Below are 17647 nucleotides of genomic sequence, written 5' to 3' on the forward strand. Positions count from 1 at the left end.
TACAATTGTTTTTCTTTAATCTTTTAGCTTCATATGATGAATCTTTTACTGGGTTTTTTTTAATATTCAAAGAGTCTCTTAAAGGATTAACTCGCCCTCCCTGTGATTACTAGCAATTATGTATTCATTATATATAATGTAAAGCTAACGCAAAATATTTATACTAAAAAATTGATGTAAAAATAAATAGATAACAAAAGTGCTTGCAAAAAATGTCACCGATCATTGAACATTTATTTACTAAGACTTATGTGGTGACTATTTTACAAGCATGAAATATGGCAATGTAGGAGGACACTATATTAGCCAAAGACATTAACTAATGAAGGGAAGAAAAAAGTAATCTCTACACAATGCACATCCACGATCTCAAGTTTAATCATATTTGATGTAGGCATGCTCCATAGAATAGAAGCCTTTGTAATGTGGGCAAATGCTCTTTGCAACCTTGAAAAATATCTCTGCATACATGTAAGAGATATGTCACCAAGCCACAATTGAAGAAATGTTATGAACAACCAAAGCTACAAATTGAATTGTATATCATGCTTTTAGTTAAGATTTTAAAAATTTTGGTTCTTCAAATCTATTTTTTCTAGTCAACGTGAGATAAATAGGGGAAAAATGATTAATTATTTACTGTTAAAGGAGCTAATGCCAATTTTTTGTATCAAAGTCAAGCATACAAAAGAAAGGAGACATGGTGAAGAAAAGCTGCCAACCTGGAAACAAGACCTGAAAAGGCATAATGCTGAATGTACAGAAGAAAGGAGGCATGGTGAAGAAAAGTTGCCAACTTGACAACGGCCCTAAAAAGGCATAATGTTGAATGTGTAGAATCTAGTTTCCCTGATAAACATGAGAAGTGCAATGAAAAATCATGGAATTTAGAAAATCTCAAGAAGCCTATCTCAAGTTTCATTCATTTAGATCTAAATCATATGGAAGAAGAAAATCAAGCCAAAGGGGACTTATCAAGAAGAGTTGATTCTTTAGAAGAAGATGATGATGATAAGGCTAAAGAGGATCAAGTAGCAGAATAAAAAACAAAATAAGACTCTTCAGACAACAGGTCAGTGGAGGATTTTGGAATCCAGATGAGCCACATTAGCTCACTGATTGAAGCAAACACCCAAAAAGAGACAGACAAAAGTGATATAGAGACAATGTATTCAACAAAAACAATAAAAATCCAAAATTATAGCCTGAGAGAGTGTTATAGGAAGAAAAACATTCCAGTGGGAAGGCATAGTCAGAGTTCGACGAGTAGTATTGGAGGAATTCAACTTTGGGAATGCGATAAAAGGAAGTCATTTCCTGGAAGGGTGAATTCTTCCCAACCTAGTCATAAAAACCAAGTGCATCATTCATGTAGCAAAAAACCAAGCATGCAGATTTCCACATATAGAGGTCCTGAGTACTTTGGCCCAAATTTCTCATCCATTGTGAAAAACGCAACTTATATGCAATTAATAACAAAGAAGTTGCTCCACAATAATCACCAATATGGATATTTTGATTAGGCGTCTAGAAGTTCACTAAACATACTTCTTGTCCCCTTATTCTAGAGGAGTTGGAGCCGAGAAATTTCCTACTACCTCATCAGCTGAAGAAGGCCCATGTAAGAAAAACTGAAGAGATTCGTCAATGTGATTTCCATTTGACATTTAGTCACTCTGCTCATTTTTGTCTAGCAGTCTCTTTACATGTGCCTTAAGTTCAATAACTCAAATAGCACTAGACAAAAGAAACTTGTTTCAATTAGTTGAATAAAAAGGGTCTTTCTAAAGGGTATGTTGGAGAGGAATCTGTTATTTAAAAGATCAGGAAAATAATTTCCTTTCAAAACCAAAATGTACTATCACCAGGAAAGGGAGTTCTTACATTTAAAAGTTATTCTCACTAGAAAATTTGATTGTTTCTATTTGTTTGATGGGAAAAAAAACGTTTTTTGAAATTTTTCTCAGACAAATGCCAATTAGAAACAAAATTGCACAAAATTTTTACTTCTTTCTTTTATGTTACTCTTTTCTACACTCTCGCCTTATTGCGTTTCCTTTGCAACAACTTCCAAATTTATAATTTTGAAATATTGACACAATTCCACAAGACCGCTTATTAAAAGGATCATTGACATGATGCTTCTAGCCTTATGGTCAATGTGTGGAATTTTCCAGTTGTACAATAAAGGAGAATAGGAGTAAATAAACATATTCATCCATCCCATAACGTACCAAACACTTAAGACAAGCTGCACTTGGAAATGCAATAACCAAATTATAAATGGATTATAGAGAAACGTCTTTGCTATTTAACATGAAGATGTATAGCGTCAAGTCCCACTAACACAACTGGTTGAGGATGGGCCTCGTTAGTAAGGTGACCCAGGATCAAACCTCATGGAGGTTGTTGCACTTGTTTCAGGGGGAGGAGACACACTAAAATCCATTAAACTTAGAGATGTTGTGGCCTAGGCTCGGTGCGATCCCCGGGTGATTTTGATGGATTAGATGCCCATGGGTCGCGGTTTCTCAAGCCACAGGGCAAGCCTGGATAAAACATAGATCACTTGACAAAACAAAATGATGAAGATGTATAGAAATCATCTATATTTCTTTCAATAATGAAGACTAGTACCTGATACTATTGAGCCAACTTTTTTTTATGGTTTCATATAATCTTTGAAGCGAAGATGATTTATTTCCTTGTAACATGAAAAGTAATGGTAGAAGAGAAAATATATAAAATAGATATACTTAATCTTGCTTTGAATGGGAGGTTGTGTGAAATATCACTTCTAAAAATACAATGACAAAGCCTTTTGGGAAGAAATTGTTTTGAGTACATCATTAATTTTGTTGCTCCTCTTCCTTGGAAAGGGGTCACAAATGGCTAGTCAGGGAAGCAGGAAGACACATCTAGGAATATCTATTTTTGATGAAAAGGCTATGTTAAACAACTTTATTGAAGTGGCTACTCTAATCTGATTTCTTGAAATCAGTTGTTCTCTCATGATGCCATATTTTACATACAGGCAAGTTTTACACAATACATCTTGAAACATTTCAATGACTTTGAATTAGGTACAAGTTCTTAATTGACAACTTCATGTGATGTTGCAGTTGATCAAGGTGTCTCAATTGCATTTACTTATGTTATTTATTTTGTAAAACATTGGTTCTGTAGAAAAAATTTTAACTTCAACAAGGTATATGATGTTACAGGATAACAAGAGTGACATGAGTGCAGTTCTGAATCAAAGATCAACTGCATCTTACCCTTCAATGTTTGGAGTCCTTGGGGCTGGAATTGCAAATCCAAGTTTGTTGAGCCCAAGTTTGGTAATTTATCTTTAGTTAGGGACTAGTTATATGTGCAATTTATAATGTTGATATCGGTGAAGTATTAATTGTTATTTTTTTAGTTAAAGATATTATTTAATACTCCACACTTTTGCAATTGTTAAGTGTCAATCAAGGACAAAATACATTGCCTTTAAAGGGATGGCCACTAACTGTAAGTGCCTTCTTAATTAGGAAAATTTGTAGATCATATTATTGACTTGCCACATCTCGCTTCCACCATTTTTCTTGTATTCTTCTTATCTGTCATTTGTGACCTTTTGTTTATGGTAAGTTTGTTTTGAAATCTCATACTTCAGCTTGAAATGTTTTCCAAGTAATTTTTTGTTATAAAGAGTTAAACCTATAATTTTTTCACGATTCATAATATTTAGCATTGCAGTAGTGGAAGAGTTTAAGAAGTCATCATTGTGGAAAATGTGGGCATGATAGTTAAAAAAAACATATCTAATGTTTTGTACCTATGTATTAGATGGAATTCTGCTAAGTGTACAAATGTGTGTGAGAGATTGAACTAAACATTTCTCTCTAGGAGATATAGGCAGACGTGGTTGAATTGAATGGGTGGGTATAGTGTTGTAATTCTAAAACTTGGAATGAAGGGCATAGAATTCCATGAAATCCACCTTTATTTTGAATGTACATTTAGATATTATGTTGTCCAAATAGTAAAATTATTCAAGTTTTAGTGTGTATGTGCCAATATATATATTTTTTAAGTTATGTGTGTGTGAGAGAGAGATAAGTGTTGAGTATTTGTGTGTTCCAAGTGGATTCACACATGGTGCATAATTGGATTAAGACAAAGAAATCATTAATTTTCGATTGAGGTGTTCTAAATTGTGCCAATGGGACAATACTCCATTTCCATAGGGACACAACCAAATTTTTCTTATAGATTTGCAAAGAGGTTGATTAAAGCAAGGTTCAATACCAAGAGGCATATACCTATTGTTCAGGGTTACGAAAGTTATGAGACTCAAACTTGTTCTAAAGTGCATTTGGATGGTTTTGAGGGATTTCATCAATGTTTAAGATAAATATTTACTTGCAGTAACAAGGCATATTCATGTCTGTGGAAATGAACATTAGTTTTTAGTTTTTAAAAATTACGCCCACAGGTGTTGGATCTTAGGATCTTAGGATACACACCAGAAATATTGCCCAGGTTTTCCTTTGCAAATACAATTTCTTCCAACCATTGAAATTTATCATTGCAAATACAATTTTTTCTTGTAATATTTGCATCTACAACTCATTCAGTCCAAAGTTCACCAAAATACCCATCAAGGCTGCATACATGTTTGAACCCCTTACATACAGACTTGGGAAAGAAGGTAATCAATCTGTAACAATGTTCTTGGTTATTGTTATTGTGTTCATTTCTTATGTTCATGTTCTTATTACCATGTTACAATTCCAAGTCTCTTTTCTATCCTTTGTGTGAAATTTGATGTTCCATTGCACCTTCAATCCTTGAATTTGCACTCAACCAACATGATTTGTCTCTCCATCATAGGAACGAGTGCCTTCTTTGCTTCATGCGAGAGAGAGAATACATCACATGCTGCAACCCTTTCTTTTTCATACTTACAAACAGTTGTTAACAAGAAGGAAATGAAAGAGAAGAAATTGAACGAGTTTTTATTCACAAGGTAACATCACAACCATGCATTTCTTTTGGCACCTTCAATCTTGTACATCTTATTGTCACAATGAAAGCCATGATGTGGATGTAGGGGATGAAGACGGTGGGTGCAATTTTTGTCTCTTCATCTTTTATTCTTTTCAGCAAGTATGTGCAACATAGTTCCCATTGTATGTTGTCAATTTCCATTAGTTATCCCATGTACCTTGGTCCTAATCTTGTAGATTTTGAGGCTTAGTATTCCTCTCTTTGTAAAAATTAGATGACAATTCCCATTTATTAAAGATAGATCAAATCAAGATTATAAAACTCCAACATTAAAGGTATTGTTAAACGGTACACTAATCAAGGATTTCATTCACTATTATCTTTAAAAAAATGATTGAGAAAAATCATAGAAAAAGGATGGATCCAATCTTATAAAACTCTAGAGATAAAGGTACTACTAAGTACAGCAATTTGATTTCATCCAATATTACTTCAAAAATAATTGAAAAGAATCAGAGAAAGGGGATTGCCCATGATGATTTTTTTTCTTCATTTATTGACAAAGGAAAAAAACAAGCATGTTGCCTTACATTTGGGGCAAACATATTTCATCACAAATTTGTTGTCTAATGACTTCATAAAGATGCATTATATCACAAATATCAAGAACATTGGTTTTTCAATAATAAACCAATACTAACGGTACTTTCTTTTTGTTTAAAAGAACCACCAAACCATTTTTTCAATTAGAGTGGAACTAAAACTCCTACATATTTCCACTTACATCAAACACTAAGTGTTCTCTAGGTCCTATTGTGTAACCTAATTTTTTCATTCCATATTTGAGATCAAAATCAACCCCAGGAGCATAAATTATATAACATATGGATATATGAATTTTGAATTGGTATCCTAACATGGTCTATATAATCAACTAATATACCTAGGCATCAAAATGGAAGCTATCAACACCATTCCAGTTATCCAAATCATATGCAGTGTAATGTTTGTAGCATGAAACAACCTTTAAGTTGTTAGGATCTAGACTATCTGTTAATTGTAATCCCCCTCACATAGTTCACGACATATTGACTAACAAGTAAAGGATCCTCTCATGGTGTCTCTTGACCTCGTCCCCATCTAGGATCACAAAATGTATTCACATTAGGGCTCCAATATGTCAATCTTGCTAATCCTGTCTTATACATTGCACGAGCCTCTGTTGATACCACCTACACATGAAATTCTAGTTAGAGTTGTTTTTACTAAATTCAATCCATGCTGAAATAGATTGGTTATACTCAGTAGTAAACTATAAACATAGTGACGAATGCCTGAGAATTAAAAATTACAACTAAAAATTCATGTGACTATGGCTAATGCTATAAAACAAAAAAATAAATAGAAATTGATTCATTTGGAATAGGAAGAACCTAGTAATTGATTTCTTTGTATCTTCTAGATTTTAATAACATTTTGTTTACTAATTTTTATCTTAAATTATCTTTTATATGTCACGATCCTTTTCCAATTTATACCTTACGGTGTTTCCTTTGAAACATCTGGTGCAATATCTAGTTTATCTCCCTTTATAGTGGAAATGGTTTTATCCTAAAGAGGACTCCACACCCACATTGTCCTCTGGAAGAGGCCCCATTGAAATACCTAATAGGGAATGAATCCCCCAAGTCAACATAGAATATAGAGCGGGAGTGTATCTTGAGATACCAGGGACCTATCTCTTGAAAGTATGCAACAACCATGAGGTTGGATATCTTAACATATGGAGGTTTGTCTTTGAAAATACTACCATCCCGTGAAGTGCCAAATCCACCAAAGAATATAGAGTGGCACAACTCTAAAATCTTTCTGTCTTATTGTCTAGGAAATCCGACAAGAAAGGATTGACGAGTGGCCCACCTAAACATTAACCTTCAGTAGCCTTGAAACTTCCTCCCATATAACAACTGCAAAGAGGCAATTTAAAAGAAAATGTATAGAATCTTCTAAATCCAGTGCACAAAGTGGGCATCTCTGCAAAACCTGAAAGCCCCTATTCAACTAGTTTTCCCAAGTAAGGATTTAGTTGTGAATAGTCATCCATGTGAATAATTTTAGCTTGAGTGGAACCTCCCATTTCTACATTTAAGTAGTTGAGTTTGCAGAGGAGTTCCATTGATTACTAAGGTTCGGTTCAAATTACCAAGGTTAATATCTAAAAGTGATGTCTTAGTGATGTGGTCCAACAATTAGATGGGATGTTTTATCTCTACATTTCTTGTGGTACAATCTTGGGCATGTCTTGTGGTCCAATCTTGGGCAGAGCTACTCCAAGGATGATTTCTTCATGTGAAAAAAAATGGTTATGTCCTTTACACATTTGATAAAAATGTCGATAAATTGTTAGGATTATCAGTTAGAGTCACATTAAAATAAAAGTAGAATGTTAAAATAGCTAATTAACTCCCACATGGAGATTTATCTAAAATTAGAGAGTCAGCTAATTGAGCGTTGATTCAAGTCGAGTTAAATGATAGACAAACTTAGTGTGTGGTTGCATGTCAAGTTATTTTAGGCAAGTTGCTAGTTGGAAAAGGTTAAATACCCTTCATCGGGTTCATTGTAATCATCAAGTTTTTGTGTGATCAATAGAAGAGCCACAACTTGTGTGTTTTGTGTGTGAAATTTGTGTTTTGGCTCCTCTTCCTTTCCAACGAATTGGTATCATAGTTAAGGAAGGATCACAATATCTGTGGAGCTAGCAGAGCCAACCAAGAAGAGGGGCAAGTGAAAAAGATTGGTGATTTTTTCAGTTTGCAAAATTGTCGAATAATTAGTGAGCAGAAAAATCATTCAATAATTAAAGTTTTTTGGATCAACACTCCTCTCCCTCTCTCTTAACCTACATTGACTACGAAAAACTTATGATTCGTTCATTTTTTGTAATGCAACACATCTCCAGTCCATCGAAAGAAGCGTTGTGTTGACCGTGGAAAATACGACTCATTTTCTTTTAAACGCTAAAAGAAAAAGTCAGGCGGGTTATCAAAGGAGTGCGTTGGTGTTGCTTAAGGTCAAAGGTGTTGTGTATCACTTTTTTTTATTACATGATTTCAAAAACTCACGTGGGTAGAACGCTCAAAGTTTCATAAAAAAAAAATTGACTGGGCCTTTTTAAAATATTATTATTGCTATATATAAAGTTTATTCTTATATTAAAAAAATTAATCAAAGTTTTTTTATATAAAATAAAAACTTTGGGTATTATTGAAAGGTTTTTTTTTAAAGGAGCTTAGCAAAGAATAAATTTATGGTTTTATAAGAGATTTTTTTTTAAAAAGATGGCTCTCTCAAGTTCCCAACCCAAGTTCCCACCGTTTACAGGGAAGGATTATGATGTGTGGGCCATTAAAATGGCAACCACATTGCAGTTTCATGATGTCAGGGATTATGTCCAGTTTGGATTTTCAAAAGTAAGGATGAAGTAGAAGAATGAACTCCCATTAATGCAGAGAGGGATTTATGGAAGAAAGAAAAAAAGAAGAACGCACAAGCGTTGTAGCTTATCCAGCAAGGAGTGGACCAAGCACTGTTCCCAAAAATTATGATGATGTATTCAACAAAGGAAGCATGGGATACCTTGGAAACAAGCCATAAAGGTATGGCCAAAGTCAGTACTGTTAAGTTGCAGAATACTAAAAGATATTTTGAAATTCTGTAGATGAAAGGAGACAAAGGACATCGATTCTTTCATGAACCGGGTCATGACTGTCCTAAATCAGTTAAAAATTTATGGTGATGAAATTAAAGATCAAACAATGGTTGAGAATGTATTCAGATCTTTGTCTACCAAATTTGATGTTGTGGTAGAAGCCATAGAAGAATCCAAGGATTTGACATCACTGACAATTGATGAGTTGATGGGATCACTTCTATCGCATGAGACAATAATCAGTGTAACACTTCTATCACTTGCATGGTTTTCGTTCCAACCTTCTTCGTTTGAAAAAGATATTAGAGATGAAAATTGGGTGCAAGCCATGGATGAACAAATTGAATCTATTGAAAAGAATAATACATGGGATTTGGTTGATTTTACAAAGGCTAACAATCTCGTTGGTGTAGAATGGGTGTACAAGAAAAAGTTGAATGGCAAAGGTGAAATTGACATATGTAAAGCAAGACTTGTAGAAAAAGGGTTCTCGTAGCAACTGGGAATAAACTTTGGAGAAATGTTTGCTCCAATAGCTAGATTGGATATTGTAAGAGAAGTTCTAGCCACAACAGCTCAGAACAAATGGAAAGTATATCATATGGATGTGAAATCAACCTTCTTGAATGGAATTCTAGAAGAAGAAATTTATGTGCAGCAACCTCCATGTTATGAAGTTGAAGGTAAAGAAGATAAAGTTTACAGCTTGAAGAAAGCGCTTTATGGACTCAAGAAAGCCCCTAGAGCTTGCTATAACATAATTGATAGCTACATGATCAAAAATGGATTTTGCAAAAGAAACATTAGCCTACCTTGTACACAAAGGTAAATGAGCATGGAAAAATTTTGATTGTTTGCTTATATGTTGATGACATGATTTATACAAGTGACTTTGAATTGGATGAATTTAAAGAAGCCATGATGAAATAATTTGAGATGATAGATCTTGGTCTCATGAAATATTTTCTTGGCATAGAAGTTTAGCAATCTAAAAAAGGAATTTTTATCTGTCAAAATAAATATGCTAGAGATTTGCTGAAAAGACGTACGATGGAGAATTGTAAACTTGTCCCTACACCAGTTGCAACAAGTACAAAGTTAAGCAAGGATGATGAAGGATTAGATGTTAATCCAACTCTATTCAAAAGATTGGTTGGAAACCTCATGTATCTCACAACTACAAGACCAAATATCATGTAAGGAGTGAGTTTGATTTCAAGGTTTATGGAGACTCCAAAAGGCACACATTGGAGTGCAGGAAAAAGAATTCTGAGATACATAGCATGAACTAGATATTGTGGCATAGTTTATGCAAGCGTAGATAAGAAGGATTTGATTGGGTACATAGACAGTGATTTTGTGGGTAGTTTGGATGATAGGAAGAGCACTTCTGGTTATGTGTTCCATCTTGGTTCAAGTGTTATTTCATGGGCATATAAGAAGTAGCCTATTATGAAACTTTCGTCAGCAGAAATAGAATATGTAGCAGCAACATCAACAACATGCCAAGAAGTGTGGTTAAGAAGAGTATTTGATGGAATCAAGCAGAAATAACAAGGATCAACAACAATATATTGTGACAACACCTCAACGATTTCACTATCTAAGAATAGTGTGTTTCATCAAAAGAGAAAGCAAATTGATACTAGATATCACTTCATTAGAGAACTTGTGAATAATGGAGAAGTTCACTTGAAGCCTTGTAAATCTAGTGATCAATTGGCTAATATATTTACTAAGTCATTAGAAAAATATGTGTTTGAGTTTCATAGAAGAAAATTGGGTGTTGTAAGCCTGGATAAGACACATACTAGCAGACATGTTTGAGTTTTCATGAGTCATGTCTTAGTTTAGTGTTCGTAATTAAGGGGGAGTGTTAAAATAGCTAATTAACTCCCGCATGGAGATTTATCTAAAAATAGAGTTAATTGAGTGTTGAGTCAAGTCGAGTTAAGTGATAGACGAACTTAGTGTGTGGTTTCATATCAAGTTATTTTAAGAAATTCGTTAGTTGGAAAAGGTTAAATACCCTTCACTGGGTTCATTGTAATCATAAATTTTTTGTGTGATCAATAAAAGAGCCAAAACTCGTGTGTTTTGTGTGTGAAATTTGTGTTTTTTGTACTCTACCTTTCCAACATAAAAGTGGCTAAAATTAAAAAATTAAAATTTTTTATCGTCGAATTTGGAATATTACCTCATCTGAAATATGTTTTATAGTAGGAATTCTCGTTCGAAATTCATCTTGTACATTTTGTGGCTCCGAGCTCGATTCATAGGTGTGAAGAGGTCAAGGATTCAAACGGGAAGACTTCGTATTGAAGAATTATTCCTTATAGTTATAAGAAGAGCTTCGACGTAATTCACATAATGAAAGACTTTTGTCGACGCGTTTCGAGCCAGCAAGTGTGGCTCATCGTTAGGACAAGTTGAAGAAACAGATCCAGCTTTGCGTGTTAAATAGTATGAGCAGGGCCTCCAACAACTATTTAGAATAACGGCTAGCTTTGACTTAGGGACAGTCAAAAAGTCAAATTGATTATTTCAAGGAAGATAGCAATGACCATACCTATATATAAATATATAATTATATAAATGAAATAATTTAAGAAGGGGTTTACTTTAATAATTAGTTAAAATGTATAATTTAATAATTAATTTTTTTTTAATTAAATGAGAATTAGTTAAATTGAAGACCTAACTTATTTATAAACAAGGTAAATGTAATTAAATAAAATAATAATACAAATCAGCAAATAAATAAATAATAATAATATATATTAGCTAGATAAATAAATAAATAGATAAAAATCTATATAAAAATAATAATAATAATAATAATATATATAAATTAGTTATGAAAAAAAAAAATTAATAATAATAATAATAATAATAAAATAAATACTAATAATGATATATATCCGTTAATAAATAGATAAATTACCAATACTAACAATATATAAAAATTAGTGACGAAAAATAATAAAATTGGGTCCTAGAGTCAAGAATTAGCCGTTAATCTTTTGTAGCCGTTGGAGTCTCTGCTTAGACTATTTAACATGCTAGACTGGATCTGTTTCTTCAACTTGTCCTAATGATGAACCACACTAGTTGGTTCGAAACGCGTCGACAAATGGTTTCTCATGTGATTTTCGCCGAAAAATCTCTCGCAAACTTGTTATGGATCACAGAAGCCTCAGCTCTACAATAATAACATATCTTCCTTAATAGATAAATAAAATTAGTATATAATAAAATAATAATAATATATATAAAAATTAGTTACGAACAACTATTTAAAAAAAAAAAAAAAATTAAATTAAAAATAACAATAATAATAATAATAAATAATAATATATATAATAATAATAATAATATTATATATAATAATAATAATAATAATAATAATAAGTAAATAAATACTAGCTATAATAATAGATACCAATATCAATCCGGGAAAAAGGAGCGACACAAAATAAACAGGAGAAGGCCTGGACAGAGTCCAGAGCCAAAAAGGATAAACCAAAGGAGAAAGGAAGGTTCGAGGGGGACGACAAAAGCGAAAAAAGATGAAAGAGGGGGGGAGACTAAGAAGAAAGGGCAGGGATCCAACATCTACTGATCTTCCAGCCGTCATCTCTATTGAGATTGTTAGGCCTTCTTTCGATCTCAATAGCTTCCCTGAGTTTCCGATGATGGAACTGGGCAAACTTGGCAATAACCTTAGCCTCTTCAATACAAACGTGATGATTGGTCTTATCCACATGCTCTGCCAACGCTGAAGACTTGGTTCTCCCATGTTTTAGGTCAGCAGCATGTTCGCAAATCCTCTGATGGATGGAGCGCCCTGTTACCCGATGTAGGGGGTCCCACAAGAACAAGAGATCAAGTAGACACCCTTTATGTCCTTGGGGTTAACGGGATCTTTAACCGATCTTGGGAAATTACGAATAGTTTTGAGGGGTCTAAAGGAAGAGGGAATATTATACCTTTTAAGGATCTGAGGGAATTATTCCTTCTTATTTCTCTCCCTCCTTGCGCTTTGAGAAATTTACAACATTGGTTGGAATCATTTAATTTGGTATCTCCTTGCATTTAAGCTCATGAATGCATTGTGCAGTTAAGTGTACTGATGCATCGATGTCCAAGAGAGGAGGAAAGAAATTTTCCAGGGGCTAGATTTTACTAGTGAAACGGACGCGAAAAGGGTACATAGCTTCAATACTCCTTTGATTCTGTCTTTTTTAATTTGATCTTGAAAGAAGCAGCCACGTGAGGGTCAGGACGGTTGCCAAGTTTTGAAACATCGGTGGAATGGAGATTAGTTTACTATTATTCTAGATATTTGAGGTAATGTCTAGTTATATCTTGTAATCTTTGGTTTTTGTGATTCTTGTGGAAATTCTCCAGCGTAAAAGATTTCAATAGGAATATCACGCCATGCCTAAAAAAGGGGAAACGAGACATGGATGAAGAAGTTGAGTGTCAAACTAGTAAATATTGGGTCACATTATCAAACTAGTAAATTGATAGGATTTCTCAAATCAGCAGATAACCATTGATATACAGGACAGAGCTGAGAAACCTGAGCATGAACTCGCACAAAAGATTTTAGGAGTATAAATTTGGTTTTTCGTCCTTTCAGGGAAAGTAAGTTACCAAATGTGAGGCCCAGCTTCAACGTCTGTACGCAGTAAATAAAGGTAAGGATCATATTTGCACGGAATGAAGTGTCAAAATTTTGTTTACAATGTTGTTTGAATTGGTGGAATCTAGCTTGAGCTTCTGCATTGAACCTCATTTTTTGCTGTCAAAGAAGCAGGACTCATTAGGAACTTAGAAATCAAGATATGTTCTTGATCTTGTCAAGAACCTTAAGGTTTTGAAATTTCGAATAAGAAACTTGAAGCTGTGAGACTAGAAAAAGGATTTAATACGTTTGTGGTGAATTTTCACCCAGAAACTAATAATGAGGGTTGGAAATAGCAAAACTTCTACTGTCGTTTATATCACCTGAATAAAAATTTGGCTTTGATGGACCTGTAGTATTTCAAATCCTTCAGTGCGTGTACTTACAAATAGGTTCTAGTAGAGTAGAGACAATGACTAGCAGAGTATCTTTGCCACGGTTACGAGGGAAGCAAGTTTCCTTCACACTTATTGCATTGGTTTGCACGACATTTATTGTTTGGGGACTGGAAGGAGCCTCGTTTCTGAGTGTTCATATAACAAATGAATGAATTCAGAGATTGATTCGACCAGACTATCTGTGGAAAAATCTGTTTTTAGGTTTTCTTCTTCAATTACAATATGTTTTCATAGTAAAGTAAATTATTTTTTATTCGCATAAGAATGAACTCACTCAAAAGCTTGGTGACCATCATTAATTAAGTTCTATACATGTTGTCGTAGTTTTTTTAATGATAGTTCTATACATTTTGTTGTTGTTTTTTTAATGAAATTTAAAATGTATAAATGAATTTAATATTTTGAAAAATATTTAAAACTAACTTGTGAATCTAACTAGTCTTTATGACCATCCAAATCTTGTCTGTGTGCGCTGTGTTTGGGCGTTCTATTTAATATAATGATATCCAACTCTAGGTTGGTCTTTTCTTTTAAGATCCATCTCCTTCCTGAGATTGCCAAAGAAAGGAATATTTTCCTCTGGCCGACATGTACTTTTGCCTCTTTTTGTTTTGTTTCTAAATAGTATATAAATTATTTTTGGCATACAATTGATCGTTGAGTTAGTGGAGAGTAGACTCAACCCTATTGGTTTCACTAATTTTTGGGTTGTCATTTTTGTGACATGCGGATCTAGGACTTTTTTTAACCAAATGAAATCTTTTCAGTTATCAAATGACAATAGCTTCGATTTGAAAAATTCTCTTGTTTCAAGCATTCATCATTCATCATTCATCAAATATCTTTTGATCTTTTATACGAATAACACTATCTAAAATCAGCTGCTTGAGTAGGTTCATATTCATACACACCTCCTGTCATGGAAATTTCTCCATATTTGCCAACTAGAGAACCTGATTCCATATCAACTAAAGATTTTCTGCACATCTCAGGATTTCCGTCAAATGCAACTAAATATTTATTAGTTGAAAAATCACCATCTAGATCGGTCGAAGAATTGTCGTCTCAAAATTCCCCTTCTAGTTCAGAAAAAAAAAAAAAAAGATATTTTGGTTGGAGGTTTGTTCTCTCTGAAGGTTAATAATATGAAGTCTAGCTTAGATGAAAAATAACAACCCTCAGCAATTGAAAAGTCCTCTGTAATTACTGCTCAAGCATTACTTCCTACAAAAGTTGAAAATCCATCTGCTATTAAGAAGAGAGGTTAGTATCTTGCTTGACAGTGGTTGTACTAGGCCAAATATGATAGCTTCAAAGAGGCTTACTCACAACTGCAAATTTATTAGAATATACCAAATAAGAAAATTAAATGGAAGTAAGTTAATATCAACCGTTGAATCAAATGCACAAATTTCATTCAGTGGATTTTATTAAAATTGCAATATTGTACTTTCCTTTCAGTGTGTGACTACAGCGAAGGAAAATGGGTTCAGGATAGCAGGAGGCCTATATATTTTGGTAAGATGTGTAACCGTTGGTTATCAAGAATGTGGGCATGCAGGTTGACCCAACGCCTTGAGTTTTCTTATGAAAAATATCGGTGGCAGCCTGAAAAATGTGACATGCCCGACTGTGACGGGAAACACTTTCTTATAAGGTAGGGGATAATCAAGATGTTTCCATTCTCCTCGTTATTTACACACATGTATGTATGTATATTCTATTGACATTTCTAATTTTCTTTTTAAAGTTGTGTGAAACACTGTTGGTTAGGGTTTGCACTTTTTATAGTGCAAATTTGTTTAATAGTTGGCCGGACTAGAACATGACTTGTTATTTTGTGTGCGTAAATTATAGCATGCATGAAAAAACCCTTGCATTTGTTGGGGATTCATTGGGAAGTAAACAATTCCAGTCTATTATGTGCCTCATTACAGGTGGAAAAGACAAGTTGTCGGGAAGGAAAATGGTTTCGTATGTGCACATGGTACAATAAGGCCAGCTGGTTGGGCATTCAGATTCCCAAAGATGAACATAACTGTATTATATTATTGGTCAACAAGCCTTTGTGAAATTGAACCCCTAAGCCCGGGTAACCTATCCACCAATGCATCTTGACCAATCAACATGGTTCTTGCATACAAATCTTTATAAATTTGATTTCGTACTGTTAAATACATGGAACCATTGGAATTGGGGAAAATTAAAATCAAACAAATGACACATGTATGTAAATGGACAACCAAATAATGTTAGGAAGTTGAGAGACCTCAAGAGTGCTCGCAATTTGATAGTGCATAGTGTTGTGAAATGGATCGATAAACAATTCGATAAGTATCCAAATTTGAGGGTATTCATGAGAACCTTATCACCTCGGCACTTATTTAATGGGGATTGGAACTTGGGCGGTCGTTGCGATGACACCAAACTGTTGTCTGCAATTCACAATGGTTCTCGCAACCAAGCAAATTATCCTTCTGCTAAGAGTTTTGTTCAGGGCACAAGAGTTGAGAGTTTAGATATCACTAGGATTTCAAATCGAAAAATAGCTCTTAGGATTGTTTGCATTGGTGTCTTCCAGGAGTGCTTGATACCTGGAATGAACTCCTCTTTGCTCATTTGTTGTTTCCACGACCAAATGCACTATCATCACAAATATAATGTTGCAACATTGTTTTCCATTGCATGAGATTCTATCTTTGATTTATCAAAGTGCAACTAATAACTTGTTCCAACATGTAAAAATAATTAATTTGGAGAGTTGTTGTAATAGATCACAGTAAGTAGCTGCACATTTCTTACTGTCTCATGTTGTTTATTAGGCTATTGTTCTGTCAACCTATGAAAAAATAAACTAGTTGCAGATATCTTGTTGCAATTGCCATGATTTAGAAGTTGGAAAATGTATCCTTGTAATCTTGCCAGTGGAAGAAAAGGCAAGTTACATATTGTGGCATATTGAAATTTGATTCATTATTTTTCTTCTGAAAAATAAGTCGATGTTGATTGGCATATACCTTCTTGTTGTGGTCATTGTTCTTTAATTCTTATCTATGATACCGCCTAAGATGGTTATGCTGTCATTTTTTTTTTTCATCATGGTGTTTAGTGCACTAGTGCTCCATTTCTACATTGTCACAGTGCACTTTTTACAATATTTGTTTTAAAATCCTCACTACAAACATCAATCAATAGAAATCCTCCGCAAATGGAATTTGAAAAAAAATTCCTTGCATTTTCATGTTTAGGTTAAGTCGAAAACAACCCTCAAATGAATTTGGTGGAAGGTTTTTTTTTTTTATATATAATAATAATAAAGAAGAAGAAATTGAAAAGTGATTCAAGGAATATTATTAAGCTATTGTTGTCTATTTTATTTTGAGTTAAAAAGAAAATTATCATTTTATTTTTAAACTTTCTCATTTAAATCATAAACTAGGGTAGTTTGATTATCACAATCATATAAATTTGTTGGAAAGGAAGAGGAGCCAAAACATAAATTACACACAAAACACACGATTTGCGCTTCTTCTATTGATCACACAAAAATTGATGATTGTAATGAACATGGTGAAGGGAAACCTTTTCGACTAGCGACTCGACTAAAATAACTTACATGCAACCACACACTAAAATTCGACTATGACTTAACTCGACTTGACTCAACACTCAGTTAACTGACTCTCTAATTTTAGCAAACTCCTCATGCGGGAGTAATTAGCTTATTTTAACACTCCCCCTTAATTACGACCGCTAAACTATAACATGGCTCATGACAACTCAAACATGTTTGTTGGTCTATGTCTCAAGTATGCTTACAACGCCCAAGTTTATTCTATGAAACACAAA

The 17647-nt window shown here is 33.7% G+C and overlaps 1 pseudogene; it reads left to right on the forward strand.

Annotated features, from left to right (window-relative positions):
* Nucleotides 1-14943: 14943 nt before the first annotated feature.
* Nucleotides 14944-16459, forward strand: LOC149255546 (protein trichome birefringence-like 16; annotated as a pseudogene).
* Nucleotides 16460-17647: the final 1188 nt, after the last annotated feature.

Source organism: Pinus tabuliformis, chromosome 7 (assembly GCF_031772625.1).
Source record: "Pinus tabuliformis cultivar Carrire ecotype Pingquan chromosome 7, CPIR1, whole genome shotgun sequence".
Lineage (NCBI taxonomy): Eukaryota > Viridiplantae > Streptophyta > Pinopsida > Pinales > Pinaceae > Pinus > Pinus tabuliformis.